General features: G+C 35.3%; 1 long non-coding RNA gene across 4 annotated transcripts; it reads right to left on the bottom strand.

The window, feature by feature from the left end:
- Window positions 1–7,481: 7,481 nt before the first annotated feature.
- On the bottom strand, window positions 7,482–10,840 carry LOC140875136 (uncharacterized). Of its 4 annotated transcripts, none has more exons than XR_012148354.1 (6): window positions 10,587–10,840; window positions 9,397–9,496; window positions 9,005–9,271; window positions 8,258–8,357; window positions 7,970–8,069; window positions 7,482–7,799 (listed from the first exon to the last, which is right to left on the bottom strand). It is a non-coding gene; the product is annotated as an uncharacterized lncRNA (long non-coding RNA). The 4 variants fall into 4 exon arrangements; XR_012148356.1 differs by having other exon boundaries at window positions 7,482–7,788; XR_012148355.1 differs by having other exon boundaries at window positions 7,482–8,069; window positions 10,540–10,840.
- Between the last annotated feature and the right edge of the window lie 5,185 nt (window positions 10,841–16,025).

Below are 16,025 nucleotides of genomic sequence, written 5' to 3'. Positions count from 1 at the left end.
GAGTTTGCGCCATCCTTTTGGGGATATGCGCTTGAAACAGCGGCACTGTTGTTGAACAATGTCCATTCAAAAGCAGTTGATAAGACACCATATGAGATATGGATGAGAAAACCTCCTAAGTATTCTTATCTTAAAATATGGGGGTGCCCTGATTATGTGAAGCAAACAGTGGAAGATAAATTGGATGGGAAAACCTCTTCACGATGGTATCAATGTCTCAGCCTAAAGGGTTCACATCTATCGAAAGTGAGCATAAGGTCAAACAGGCATCAAGAAGCTGGAACCTTAGATTTTATGGTACAATCAAAGAGTTTGGATTTACTAAGAATCTTGAGGAACCCTGTGTGTATAAGAAGGTCAGTGGAAGTGCTGTGACATTACTTGTACTTTATGTTGATGACATTCTACCAATTGAAAATTATGTAGGAATGTTGCAATCAACTAAAGTATGGTTGGCGAGTAAGTTCTCAATGAAGGACTTGGGTGAAGCATTTTTTGTATTGGAAATACAGATCTATCGGGATAGATAAAAAATATTGCTTGATCTCACCTAGTCTTCATACATTGATACCATCGTGAAGAGGTTCTCGATGAAAGAGTCCAAGAGAGGACATCTACCAATGTGTCATGGCGTGTCTCTATCCAAGTCCATGTCTCCCAAGAATGATGCAGAGATAAAAGCGATGACACACATTCCATATGCATCTGCTATTGGTATTATCATGTATGCGATGATATCTACACGTCCTGACGTGGAATTTGCACTGAATGTTGCAAGTAGATATCAATCGAACCCTGGTCTTACGCATTGGAAAGCTGTGAAAGACATCCTCAAGTATTTGAGAATGACTAAGAATATGCTCTTGGTCTATGGGGGTGGAGAACTAAAGTTGGAAGGCTATACCAACTCTAGCTTCTAAAGCGATATTGATGATTCGAAGTCAACTTCTACGTTTGTATTCATGCTCAATGGTGTTGTTGTCTTTTGGAAGAGTTTCATGCAAAACAGCACTGTGGATTCCACCACTGAGGCCGAATACATTGATGCATCCGATGCAGCAAAGGAACCGAGGTCTCATTACAAATACAAACATGTATTGAGAAAATACCACATCATCCGGAAAATTGTGGAAAGAGGAGAGGTGTCGTTAGACAGAGTCGTCTCCGCAAATAATGTTGTTGATCCACTAACTAAGCCTTTACCAGGACCATTGTCAAAAAGCATCGCGAATCAATGGGTTTGAAGCATATTGATAGTTGGCTCTAGTGCAAGTGGGAGATTGTTAGAGTAGGTGCCCGTCAAGCCAATGTGTTGGTCGAGGGTACTTGAGATGACTCTTGCATGACAATATTTATTTTAATAATATTTAAATTATTTTATTTGGCACATATTTATCTATATACTCATGCAAGCTGCATAGATAAAGCTCTTGAATATACAAATAGTAGAAAGAATATGAGATGATCATGGGATGACTATCATGAAACTCATATTTGGAATATTGTATATTCTAAAACGTTCCTAGTCGATTCAGCCACCACAAAGAAGGATAAAGGCCGCTCGAGCTTGAGACTAGTATTTGTGATGTGAGTACCACGTTTCATTGGTAGGGGACATGGTGATGTCCAAGCATGCAAATAGGTGCTCCTTGTAGAGTGCATTGAACAACCCTCCCTAAAAAACTTTCCAAGTGGTTTTCATTTATCGAGTGGAAATCTCCTAGTTTATGATTGTATACCATTAGTCCTTATGACTCGGTACAACATGGAAATTCTATATGCTAGAACTTCACTTTGACTTGTTTACCAACTCAACTTGCGTCATCAGGTGTCAAGGTTAGGTGTTGTGGCGAAACATATAGGAGTAAATGCATTGTAGTTGGGGATTCACCGCTTACCTTCGGGTATGGATATCCTATGTGATCTAATGGATATATAGCTTGAAATCTCTTATCACAGTAGGAGGTAATTAAGAAAGGGGTTTCTTGAATTACACCTTCAATGCAACTACGGCATGACACATAGTTATCGATTCATTGACAACTCTCGATAAACCAATGGTTGTCGAATCGGTCGGGATATATGAGTTGAAGGGACCGTACTCTACGCTAACCATAATTGATTGGTTCTTGCAGGCACTATCATTTGATACCTAGGGAGTCATGTAAGTGATGCTGCTAGACGTTTAACATGACTGGTTGGGTACCATCAGACTTGAGTTTTCTGACGTTCTTATTATCAAGAAGTTGATTAATAAGAATGGAGCTATACAATGTATGCTCATATAAAGGACTTGTTGATCCTGAATCACATGAAGATGTGAACCCACTGCTATTTGTATCAATGAACCATTGAAAGTCACACAAGTACTAGCTTTTAAGATCCCGTTGAGATTAAAAAATTTTCAATATGTTGAACAACTTATAAAAGAGTTTATAAGTAAAATAACTTAGAAGTATGACTTCTAATGGAGAATAAGAGGGAAAGTAACTTTTAATTTGTGAATGTGTTTCAATATTAAAAGTTGACTTGAATAAATAATTAGTTTTTTAAAAATGGTGATTTTCAAAATTATTATTATGAACTTAATTAAATTAATTCAAGGGTTAAATTAATTTAACACTAGTTGACTTTATATAGTCTAAATAATTAAATTAATTCAAGTGTTGGATTAATTAGACACAATTGGGTCTTGTAGAGCCCAAAATAAAAATAGTGTTGAATAATTATTTTACTAGTGCGCTTGAATGAGTTCAAATTAGATTTAATTAATTGATTAAACTTAAATGAGTTTGATTTTAATAATTAATTAAATATTAAGTTCAAGTGTTATGTATATATATTTGATATATATACATAATATATGTGAGAGGGAATATGAAAGATTAAAGGTTGGATGCAATTTTCCATGCATGGTTTAATTGCATATTTATCTTATCTTTGACCATGATTATGATAATTATCAATATCCCTTCTCCACAAAAATATTGCAAGGGGTCGTCCCCTACACAAAAAATTATTATCCAATATTTTGTCTTTCATTTTTGGGAGAAAAGGCAAGAAAAATCTCAATGAAAAATGCTCTAAATATTCTAGTGCATATTTAGAGTGGATCTAGTTCGACTATTCGTGGACCTAATTCGAAGAGGAGCTATTTTCGAACAAGGTGCATCCTTGAAGGGTTGGATCCATTTTTGAGCAAGGTGTTTTCTTGGAAGCTTGTAGATTGTGTCTACCATTTCAAGAGCTAAGTTGTTCACAACTTGATTGGAGCCATAAATCAATCTTTTGAGATTGATAGGTCAAATCTTCTTAAACACCCTATGGATGTTTGATGATTTTTGAATGCTACACAAGTGCACGGTGTTTATATTAAAAATTTTAAACTTCAGCTGCATTTCTGGGCATGAGGTAACCGATCCCCTACATGAGTGACATATTTTAGACCTCATTCAACATCCTTTGGTTAGCCTATCAACCTCCCTAATGAGCCTAAATATGATATTTTAATAAATACCTTTGAAGGCAATATGATGTGTTGTATTATATACATTGTAATTACTGTAGTCTATCTATTGTTGAGTTCATTATCAAGGAATTCAGTGCATAAAAAAAAAAGTGAAAGAAAGGAGTAATATCTACCTTGAAAAAAAGAAAGAAAAAATATGTCTTCCAATGGAACAAGAAAAAAATATGTCAAGGTATGAAAGAAAAAAAAAAAAAGAAAGGAAAAGAGAAGTTTGCATTGTTCATATTTTCGTACTCTCTTATTTGTTATATCATTACTTTTCTTTCATAAGCCAATACCAAGAATATTTAATTTGGGAATTTTGAAGTTTATATTTGAATTCTAATATTCTTAAATTATTTGGGATTGAAATTGAATTAAAAATATTGACCGAGTACTGAATTGCATTTAGTGAATATTTCACAGGCCAAATCGCAAATATTGAATTTTAGTGGGGGACACTTTCTTGATTATCTTATATGCGTGTATATTCATATAATTATCTTCAGAATTCAGATTGTTCAATAGCAACCATCGAGACTTTAGTTCCTAAGCCAAATTCTTCATCTTCAATTCATCATAACTCAAGATCCGTCCGACCTAATTCAATTTCGAGCATAGTTCCGCAATCCTTGCAAGAAGAGCTTTGAATTTGATGTAAGTATTCTGATGTTTCCAAAATATTTTGAAAATGAGATGTTGAAGAACTCAGAATTGTTTTATATATTTATGTTCTTGAATTGATATGTCTTATGATATCGAAATCGTATCGAAGATTGGATGTCGTATGAATTTGTTATGAAATTTCAGAATTGGTTCGAGTTCTTGCACTTTTGATTATGCTGGTTTGTTGATATCTTGCTGGTATGAGGTGTATTTGAGGTAGATATGATTGATAGATTTTATATATTTCAGTTTCGGTTACCGATTTTATTGTCGTTACGCCGCCGGTTCGAAAATGGCTAGACTTGTGATATCTTTATTGAGCTGGACATTGATTGAGTTCTTGTTAATGTTCTTAGATTATTTATGTCATATTTCCATATTGAACCAAGGTACATCGACTTCGAGAATTTTAGATTCGAACCAGGATAGTATAACTCAAGGTTTGATTGTAAATTAGCTTGCAAGATTGAGATGAGTTGAGAAGATTTTTGATTGAGCTTTTGTTGTGCAGCTTAGCAGATTTGAGGAACTTTGAAAACCAAGAAAAAGAAAGGTATAAGATGACATCGATCATAAGGGATTTGAAACTCGAGAATAATGATTCTTGAGTTATCCCGGAAAAATCACATACTTGTTTAGATATATGTTCTTGAACTTGAACTTGAATTGCTTAATCCATCTCAGGTAAATGGATATTTGATTTATAATTCACTTACCTTTGATGTCGTGCTGGATACGAATTACGAAGAACGAATATATCCAAGTCAAGATCAGATATGAATCTTGAATAGCAAGATCGGATATGAATCTTGATGTCGGGATCGGATACGAATCTTGATGATTGATTCAGTTTACAGATCTTGATTTGCTTTTACTTTAGATTCAGAATTGATATGCTATTTTTATCGCATGTTTGTCTCGCTTATACTGAGAAATATGTTTTCACCAGAGTTATCCGACTGTTGTCTTATTTTGTATGTTTGCATGGCAACAGATGGGGCAGGAGCTAGTCAGAGACGACATGGGTAACTCGAGAGAGAGTTTTAGCATGTGGAACTAGGGTTGTAGCAGAAGTTACTTATCATAAACCTTGTCAAGTATTTTAGAAGTCAAGAGACTTGTTACAAGTTAAAGAGTATGTTGAATAACTTTTTTAGTTTTTCTCTTTTCTGTACTTTAAGCTACTAGATCGATGTAATAAAGGCATGGGAATATGCTAGGAACTTGATATATATGTATGTGCATGTTTTAGACTTAAAAGAGCATGTATTAAAGGAGATAGAAGATCAGAAAATGAGTTGCAAAAACAGAGCAGAAATCTGCTCCAGGAAGTGCTCGAGCTGCATTTTCTTGCGCCCAAGGGCGGCCCCAACCCGAGAGTTGGGTGTTTTGTCCGTGATCGAGCGGCGAAAAGAGGTGCCAGAGCGCACCCCATTTTGAATAAAAAAAAATTCTTGGTTAATTAAACTTGAGTTAAGTTATCTTCAACTATTATTTGCCCTAAGATTTGATTAGCAACCCGAGCCCCCACAGAGGCCCCATTACAAGCTAAGGAAGTCCTACTTGATTTGTGTTTGCAAGTGGCTAAGATAATGGAGAAGTGTATACAAGTGAGTTTATGCGTATATTGGTGTGAAACTTGAGTTGTTGTAAGGTTTTGCATTGAATGGATCTGTTAAATGTGCATGACACTTGTCGATGACCATACACACACACACTCTTTCGTGGCTATAACTAATTGAAATATCTGGGTATTGAACTTGTTTCGTTGTTAGCATTTTAACGTCTTTCTTGATCATGCATTGAGTTAATTGCTGAGGTACAAGTGTATATCATGGTTGTCTTGCATTACGAAGTATGAGTTCGGAACTTATTTTTAATTTTGTGTTGCTCGAGAACGAGCAAGATTTAAGTATTGAGGAAACGGGTAGAGGTTCGCCTAAACCCCCGCCATATTTGGCGGCTTTGGGGAGAAAAAAAGTTTTAAGTATGAGAGAATTTGATGTGATGATATTTTTCTAAATTTACTTGAGTTAATTTGTAGGTGAATTTGTAGTGATTAAATTGATTTTATAGTTCCTAATCAGTTTTTGCGACTTGATATAGGAGAAAGGGAAGAAATTGAGCAAAAGAGGAGAAAAAGAGGAGAAAAATACAAGGAAACAGAAAAGTGTTGTGCTTGAGCCGTCAAATCTTGCACTCAAGCGTGCAAAGTGAAATATTTTGAAGTTGGACAGAAGTATCTTGCGCTCGAGCGTGCCTGGGTGGAAAAAATAGACTCGGGACAGAACTATAGCGCGCTCGAGCGGCCAAATGATGCGCCCGAGCATGTCTATGCGTAGGAAAATTTCTTGGACAGATGAGGGGCGCGCTCGAGCGCGCCGGCGATAAGGAAAATCTGTTTTTAAAAGGAAGGAAAGATTGGGATGACTCTAGGTATTTATTTATAGATAAAAATACACGAAATAATCAGTTTTGGATGCAGAGAACGTGTGGAACACATCTTGGCGGCTAGGTTTCTTTTTCTTTGTGCTTATATTCTTTTTGTTCTTCAATTTTTCTTGTTAGTTTTTCATGGCCCCGCGCGGTCCGATTAAGTTTGAATTCTTAGTTGAGAAAGAAGAATCATTGAAGTTTTATTTTTTTCGTGAGATTTTGGTAATTTTATTGTTTGATTTCGGTTTGAATATCAAGATCCACTACAAGAAAAGGACTTTTCACGGCGTGCGATGTGCGTCGTGGATAACAGTGCACGCTACGAAGTTACAAGTCGTTGAAAGTGAAGCACTTTACGCGGTGTGCAGTGCACGCCGCCGTTAACTTTATTAACTGCGTGCATCGCGTGCCGTCGAAAGTGAGGCACTATCTGCGGCGTGAGGTGCACGTCATCGTTAACTTTATTAACGGCGTGCACCGCATGTCGTCAAAAGCGAAGCACTATTTGCAGCGTGCGCTGCACACCTTCATTAAATTTAATAACGACGTACACCGCATGCCGTTGAAAGAAAGATAATATCTGTAGCGTGTGCTGCACGCCGTCGTTAAATTTAATAACGGCGTGTACCGCATGCCGTCAAAAGTGAGGCACTATTCGGAACCTGCACCACACGCTGTCGTTGATATTATTAATGGTGTGCATTACACATTGTTGCTAAGGTGTTTATATTAATGTTTTTCAGTGCGCATTGTACATTGCTGATAAGATTTTTTGCGGCATAAAAATTTTGTTGTTATTACAGTGTTTGTATGAAAAAAAATTTAGCTCCCAATGTGAATTGTAATTAATTAAGCCTATTAACCGCTGAAACACTGAAATCAAATTTTAAACAAATCATCACACTTCATCCAACCATTATCACCACTTAAAGAAAAATAATAAAATAACATAAAAATAATTCAAAAATGTTCAATACGATCTGTATCAGTCACACAAAATGATAAATTTAGAAAACCATGCTACTAGTACTCCATCATCAAGAAAAATCATTTCAGAATTCGGTCGAATTAGGTCTACCTGCTCCACAAGGCTCTACCAACCCAAACTTTCCAACAGGATCCACCGAGAGGAACAAGATGCACTTTTAATGTTGGATCTGTAGATGTTATTCACCCTTCTGCAACAACTCTGTCACCACACCAATGAAGCAACTTACATTTAGTATTTTTAGAAATATCTCCATTATTAACATTCTTCCAATTTGACAGCATAAAAACGATATAAAGTATTAATTCTACCGTGTGTACTTTAATAAAAAAATTTGGTTTATATTTAAAACATAATTTGAAGATAGTTACCTAGGTTGCAACTTGATTTTGGCTAAAACTATTGAAATTACTACTTTTTTGGCCAATATCATTCCCAAGGGCCAAGACCGATACCACCAACACTATAAACCTGCATATTAAAATAAAACAAACATACAAGTTTCAAAAACCAAGGAAAAATCGAAGAAAATACAATAACTACAAGTTTTATGGGAAAAGAAATGCATCTGCCAGCACATTTATATGAACACACACACGTTAACATAAATAAAACAAGAATCACAATAAAAATGTCTAGGGAATCTGGGAGCCTCGGACCTTTAGTATCTCTGGATTTTTCCATGGCCCTTTACCAGAGCAAAGACAAGGCCGTTGTTATGCACAAGAACACGTCCCTCCAAAAAATTCAGGCAGTTCGCTGCACAAGTGCATAAAATAAGCAAAAATTTCATTAGCAACTTCAATAATGATTTTTCAAGAAGAAGATTTTTTCATATTCAACAACAATGATTTCCACCACTTAGCCTAGCATCTATGATTTCAAGCAACTTGTTCTGGTATTTGTTTTCCAAGCAACTACAACAGATACAAGAAAAAACAGAAAATGCAATTTATGATGATTATTGTAGTCAGTTAAAGAACATTGCTTATTGATGATCTGAAAAGCAACACACATGAATCTTAGTGGTGGTCTTGGGATCTATAAAATTTTTTACTATGTTCCATAATAGTCTAAAGCTTGTACCAGCATTCATGATAAACATTTGACGGAGTGTCGGCAATTAAAAAGCATACCATTTATTTTTCTTCATAACTACAAATAAGATAATGAACTAAACATTAAACAAGTTAAGAATATTACTTCAGGATAGTTAATACCATCAATCTTCTGTAGCAGGGTAATGAGGTCTCGTGCATTCTTAATAAAAAATTTTAATACCCTAAGAAACAATCTCGAACATAGAGCAGAGGGAGAATATTTCGTAGTTTGCCAAACTAACAAAATAATATCAGAATTGCCTATCATAATAGTTAGTCATAAAAGACAAAAACCATAAAACATACCACACCGTGAACATCCAAAATCATTGTACTCGAATCAATATGCCATTTTGCGGCAATGGTGCAAGCTGGAAACTTAATGGCAAAGCTTCTCTCAAATTCTCGCACATGATATTTTATGTAACGGTCCATGGTGGTAACTTGCATGAGTTTGTTGGGGTCCACTTTTCCAAGTCTCTCAATATATGATGGTCTGCCTTATTTATCAACTCCATGATAGCCGTGAGGGTAATACATTAAAACTTTGTCAAATTCTTTAAATTCAAAATCCTAATGCAAAAACAATTTGATTGAAAAAACAAGTTAAAAATCAAATTAAAACTGGGATCCAAAGTACACCCATAAATAAAATGATTTTGCTTACTGAAATGAGTAAAACTATTAAACCAGTTTACCTCCAAAAGAGTGTCTGTACCAAATTCTTTCCTCAACTGAATCATATCAGCCCACATGAGCTTTGCCTTTTCAAGATCGAATTTTCTTGCTTTCAAAAACCTGAAAAGTCATTGAACCACCAAAGTGTCAAGAAATTGAGGAAATAAAATAGAAGATAAACAAAACATGAGAAGAAAAGCCCCCTTCATACAGTTAACAACTTTTATAGTCCAGTTACAATAAACCCAAAACGATCTAAGGACCAAGTTCAGGATGTAAGCCTAATTAGTGAGCTTAACATGAGAAGAAAAGCCCCCTTCATACAGTTAACAACTTTTATAGTCCAGTTACAATAAACCCAAAACGATCTAAGGACCAAGTTCAGGATGTAAGCCTAATTAGTGAGCTTAACCCAAGTTGCGAGTGTTATTTTAAAATCACATAGAAGAAAAATCCATGAATATATTATATTTACTCCAGCGTTTATGATAAATATTTGTTTCAATGGCATTATAATCCCGAAGACAGACACGAGCGTAGACCAACTTGTTCATTATGATTTAGTATGTTTTTCCCTCAGTAACATCAATTAGTTTTCCGCTAAGTTTCCAAGAATTAAGGATGACTCAGAGAGCCACAGGTGTTGATTGAGAAACAGAGATCCCGTAAATCAACTAGAATTCACATACATTGAAGAAGGTGTTCAAATACCGGGGTGACATTCTATTTTTGAGCAAAATCAGAGAGAATGCAGAGCTTACTTTTTTCAAATTTGGTTAATTTTTTCCTTTCAGAAACTTTTATTAGTTTATTCCTCGGTTGATGCCTCCCTCATAATTTGCAAATGAAAATTTTCAATTGATAAAGGAATTTCGAAATCAACGAAGGAACAGATCTCTAAAATCACACAGATTTAAACCCAATAACTTTTGTGGTAGAAATATAATAAACAATGACATCACGTAGATCAGAAAAATAGGCACATATTCGATGCGATCGAAGCATTAAAAAGCACTAACGATGATGTTGTTGATAGGAATGAAGATCAATTTAATGAAAAAGCCTACGAATCCCATAACCATAAACCCAATCGCCGTACGAGTCGCTACCTTTGGGAATTCTACACGCACAAATCAATTAAACCACTAATCACTCACAATTACCAAAAAAAATAGCGATCAAAGATTCAAAGTTCCTAAAGAAATCGAACTTTTGCGAACGTGCTTGTGGCATAGCTTAACAAGGCGAACGATATCCTTGGTGAAATCTCGGAGCGTATCGAAAACCTGGTCCAAAGCGTCATCAATATGCGAGAAGGAAAATCTCACAGTTGAAGGTCGGGAGATGGAGATACTCGTGAAGGGGTTTTGGAACCAAGCGGATCAAAATGGGGGGTTTATGGATTTAAGGGGAATCGTTTTATCGGGGAGAGACTACGCTACACACCGGACCTAAGCCCTTGGATCATGAGACCCTACATGAAAACATGTGGAAGAACTCCAGGTACAATATAGTCTCATTCGTTTTATTTCTCTTCCATTTCACATTAGTCAAAAGCTTATTGGCTCATGCGAGGTTAAATCGAGGGATATACACGAGTAGACAGGGACGAGAGGGAACAACATGGTCCAACCCCCAGAGCATACCTCAAATATTGCAATGAGGAATATGCTCCACACGAGGATCGAACCCGCAACGCTGGAAAATTTCTTCCCACATCATCTCAGGCCTTACCAACTCGCCTATGCCCCTGTGGGCAGTCTCACCCGTTTTATTGCATCAAATGTTAGGGGATAGAATGATATTTTGGGATTTGGCGCTTGCTTTAGAACGTGGCCAGTGAAAATTTACTGTAGACTAAAACTATTCACAGTGCGCAAATTGCACGCTGTTTGATAAGAGATTTAAAAGAGACCTTTTTGCAAGCCATTGAAACTAGGAGTGGAATCGGGTCGGGACTCGTCCCGTAACCCCCTTACCCGATTTTCGTCCCGATAGAAATTGGGATATTTTTTTTCTCCCGATCCCGCACCCGAGAAGTGTCGGGACCCGAATGTTCTCGAACATTCGGGTCCCGACACTTCTCGGGTGCGGGATCGGGAGAAAAAAAATCGGGATCCCGAACATTCGGGATCCCATCGGGTCCGGAGAGGGTAATCATGTTCGGGATCCCATCGGGTCCGGAGAGGGTAATCCCGAATAACATTTTTTTAAAAAAAAAATCTATATAAATATTTTTTAAAAAAAATTTATGAAAAAATCAAACAATTTCTTAATACATTACAAATAAATTAAAATTTCTTTATATATAATCATTAAAAAACTAAAACATTTTTTTAATACATTACAAATAAACTAAAACAACTACTTGATTAATAAAAAAATATATAATTATTCATAATAATAAAAAAAACAAAATAAAAATTTATAACTCAATGTTAATATTAAAAAAGATAAATGTAAAAAAATTATATGGTATATAATTATAAAACATTAATATTAAAACATAAAATTAAAAAAATTTATTTTTTTTAATTAAAAAATATTATTTTTATATTCAGGTCGGGTCGGAAAGAGTTGTCTATCCCGATCCCAATCCCGAAATTGATCGGGTCGAAAAAAATCCCGACCACTCGGGTCGGAAAAAGTTCGGGACAGAAACGGGTCGGAAATCGGGACGAGTCGAGATTTATATAAAATTTATCACCCCTAATTGAAACTACTGTTTTCTTCACAATATTAGCAGCACACTGATTATAAAAGTTTTAACGGCGTGCAACTATTAAGCACGCCGTTAAAACTACTATGTATATAAGATATGAATGTATTAACAGCGCCCACAAATGTGTGTGTTGTCAATAATAACATCAACAACGTGCTTTAATTGTGCGCCGTTAATGTCGCGCTGCGAAAAGCTATATTTCTTGTAGTGAGTGCTGTTTGAATTTGATTATCATGCTTGTGTGTTTGAATATTGGCTTGATCACCTAGATATTTTCTCATACAATCTAAAGCAAAATTAGATATCGAATCCGTAATTGTTTGATCCCTCTAATTTATGAAGCAACTGCGATTGATAATTTCTTCTTTTGAATTTATTAATTCGTAGGAATATCTCTTGACTAGATTAAATACACCGCTTGTGTTTGTGTTGTTTGGCTTCATCAATCTCACTATTTTTAATGTTACCTTAAGTTTAAACCTTAATCACTTGTATTTTGGTTGATTCATTGGTAAGGGTTAACAATAGAACGCTTGCTTCTGTTTAAATTAAAATTAAGGTGAGATATAAATTAATATTTCAATGGTGAATATTCAAATATGAATTGATTATTTTTAGAGAATCGATGATCGAGTAAATAAACTTCAAGATCTTAGTCGACCGATATCAAGACTTGTGTTAATTGATTGCTAGTAAACTTAATTTTAATCTTGCATGCTAGTTAGTTTGAATTTTAGATTTAGTATTTATTTATTTCATGAATTTTTAAAAGTTAATTTGAAAAACTAAAACCCCTTTTTATTTGTTTTTAGTATTTTTTATTAATAGCACAATAAATTTCAATCCTTCTTGTGAGAACGATATCTACTCTCGCTAATACATATTTATTTATTTGATTTGAATGGGTTAATTTGAGCGTGACACGACTATGCTACCATTTTCATAAGACATTGGAAGAGCATTAAGCAAACTCAGTGTCTTGTCTTCCTTCTCTAATTTGACTTCGATATTCTCTAGATTATCCAAGATCTTGATGGATTCATCGATTTGGTCTATTAGATTTTTGTCCTCTCGAATGAATATAGACGTTTCATTTTGAAACGATTCGGCAAAAACTTGGCCATATATATATTTTCAAGTTTAAGCCACATGGCTGTTGCTTTTTCTTTTTTTTCTTTTTTTTTTTTCCTTTGATACTTCTCAGTGGTTTATCTCCGAGGTATAGTATAATTCCACTTTGTGTTTTCTCCATAATATCAGCCTGCACTTAATTTCTCTTTTTCTGTCCCTGATGATCCGTCTTCCATCTTCGCACCACAAGATCTATCATCTTTGCTCTCAGATTGATTCTCCAGAATCCAAAATCAATATCCTATTTCATTGATCCCATCTCATAGCTCGATTCCCATGGTGGATCCAATTGTAAATTTTTGTATGGTTGATCAATTAAATCTATGATCCTGATCAAACTCGAAAGTTGAGTAATTCTATAACACTTTTGTTGAACTTTCACTCACCAATACAGATGATAACTGTAACAAGAATTCTCTCAAACAATTTGACAAAAAAGTTAAAAGACATTCAAAAAGAGAAACTATTTACGTCGTTTGGCTATGAAAGCCTACATCTACGGGAAGGCAACAAAACTTTTATTTAAATGAAACGAGTACAATAATGGAGTTTCAACACAGACTTCTTCACTCAATCTATCGATATTCCTCTATTCTCTCTCGAGACTTTTCTCTCGTTATATTAATCTTTTGTTGGGATAATTGTAATTTTAGTCCAATAAATTGGTATGTTTTTTGTTGCAGTCTTATAATTTTTCGAAGATTGGGCTTAGTCCAATAAGTTTGGATTTTTTTTTTTTGATTTTAATCATTTTTTTCATCTCAAGTCACTAAATCAATCAAATACTATTTATTTGGCGTTGATATCGAAATAAAAATATACCTAATCAAAATAAAACAAAACGACAAGTTTTTTTCTCTGATATGTGAATATTGAGTATCGTTATTTATTTATTTTTTTCAATTATTTTTGCATAATGGATTTTAATTTCTGCAACATATGATTATTTTTTGCCAAATAAGCCATATAAGAGAACACCGATGCTAAAAAAATAATATTCAATCAATTTATTGACTTTCAAGAAAAAAAACCAAAACCCAAAACAAATATTGAAGTTAGTCGACTAAGACCAAACTTTAGAAAAATTATAAGATTAAAATTAAAAAACAGACCAACTCACGTGACTAAAAATTGCAATTTTTCGGATTTTTCTCATTGCATTTTTGTTTCTTCTCTCTTCTCTTCGTACAACCGCTCCTTTTACATTTTCCTGACGTAAACTTGGTTACACTTGTTTTAAAATCATGAGTTATTTATTTCTTCAATTTAGTTCTTGTTACGAACTTTTCAACAGCATGCACGCAGCAACAGAGACGATAGCGGGCCAAGAGTTTGACTCTCTATCTTTAAAACAAATTTGCCCGCCTAGGTGCTTACGGGTTGATCAAAGTGTCTTCCAAGATAGAACGCTATCTCCAACTTTGATTAGTAGCACTACAAAACCGAAGCACTTCGAACACTTCAAAGTATTTTAGAACTCAGACTCTAAACTCAGAAGTATGAGTATGCAAGAGGAAAGAAGAGAATCAAAAATGAGTGAGTTGGAATTAATGGGGAGAGGTCTATTTATAGATGTTGGAAGGTTGTCTCGATGGGTTGCATCACTTCAGACGCACTGGTTCAGTCGAAGTGGTGCACTGGTTCAGGCGAAGAGACGCACTGATTCAGGCCGAAGAGATGCACATGTTCAGCTGAAAGGACGCACTTGTTAGGACCCAAAAGTCGCATCCGTTCACAAGAAAAGTTGCACTGATTCGGCTGAATGGTTGCACTGATTCGAAAGCAAAAATAAAATATTTAATTGATTTTTGTCCAAAAAAGTTATATTCATGTCAAAGCCAGCCCATGCCCACGCCCGTGCTGAGCCAAGCCGGCCGGTCGGACGGCGGCGGTGGTGGCGCGCGCGTGTGGCTAATGGTTCGGACCTAGCCTAGACTAGGTCCGCTCCCCTTAACAAACATGGGTACCCCTTGGGGCCCCAATCCATTGTCTAAACTTTGACATTATATAGTGTCATTCATTCCCACATTTTATCAATGTGGGATAATGAGCATAAAGCATCATTCACCATCTCATTTACCATCCATTTTTCCAACATTTGTCCAAACAAATTTTCCAACAATCCCCCACATGAATGTGATTTATGCGAATATGTATGCATATTCTAAAACAGAGTTTCTTGCAAAAAAATTATTGTATGGGGAGAGGTAACTTGCGGCTTTGAACCTTCCTTAGTGAAATACTATCGGATTTACTAGGCTGCCTAGTGAACGTGATGTCTTGAACTATTCAGCCATTGATGTAAACCAAGACAACAGTATTCACACAATAATTTTTCTCACACTTTATTTGTTCTCATGGTTTTGTCCTTTTTGGCCCTGGGCAACATCTTGGATTCTTAAGTGTTTCATTGAAGCGGCCCGTCTTCACACTTAAATAGGTGACCTCCTATTATATGAGTATCCTGTCATACCCTATTTCTTAAAGAAATTTAGGAATCATTAAAAGTTTGTTAAAACTTAACCTCACTACTTGCACAAGTTGCACTTTTATCCTAGGAATGAGAATAGAACGAAGTTCTAAGTGCACCCGAACATTCATAACTTTATTTTCTCATTGAACCAAGATCTTGGGATCTTCAATCTACAAGGTTGGGTTTCCGCTATGAATATTTTTTAATTTAGTAGGTTTTAATCTCATTCCTCTTGATAAGCAGTTTACTTGATCTCTCCCTAAACCTTTTGTCAACGGATCCGCTAAGTTATCTTTTGATTTTACATAATCAATTGCGATAAC

Source organism: Henckelia pumila, chromosome 1, assembly GCF_033568475.1.
Source record: "Henckelia pumila isolate YLH828 chromosome 1, ASM3356847v2, whole genome shotgun sequence".
Lineage (NCBI taxonomy): Eukaryota > Viridiplantae > Streptophyta > Magnoliopsida > Lamiales > Gesneriaceae > Henckelia > Henckelia pumila.
Note: the sequence above shows the minus strand (reverse complement) of the source record. Positions and strands in the feature narration are given on the sequence as shown.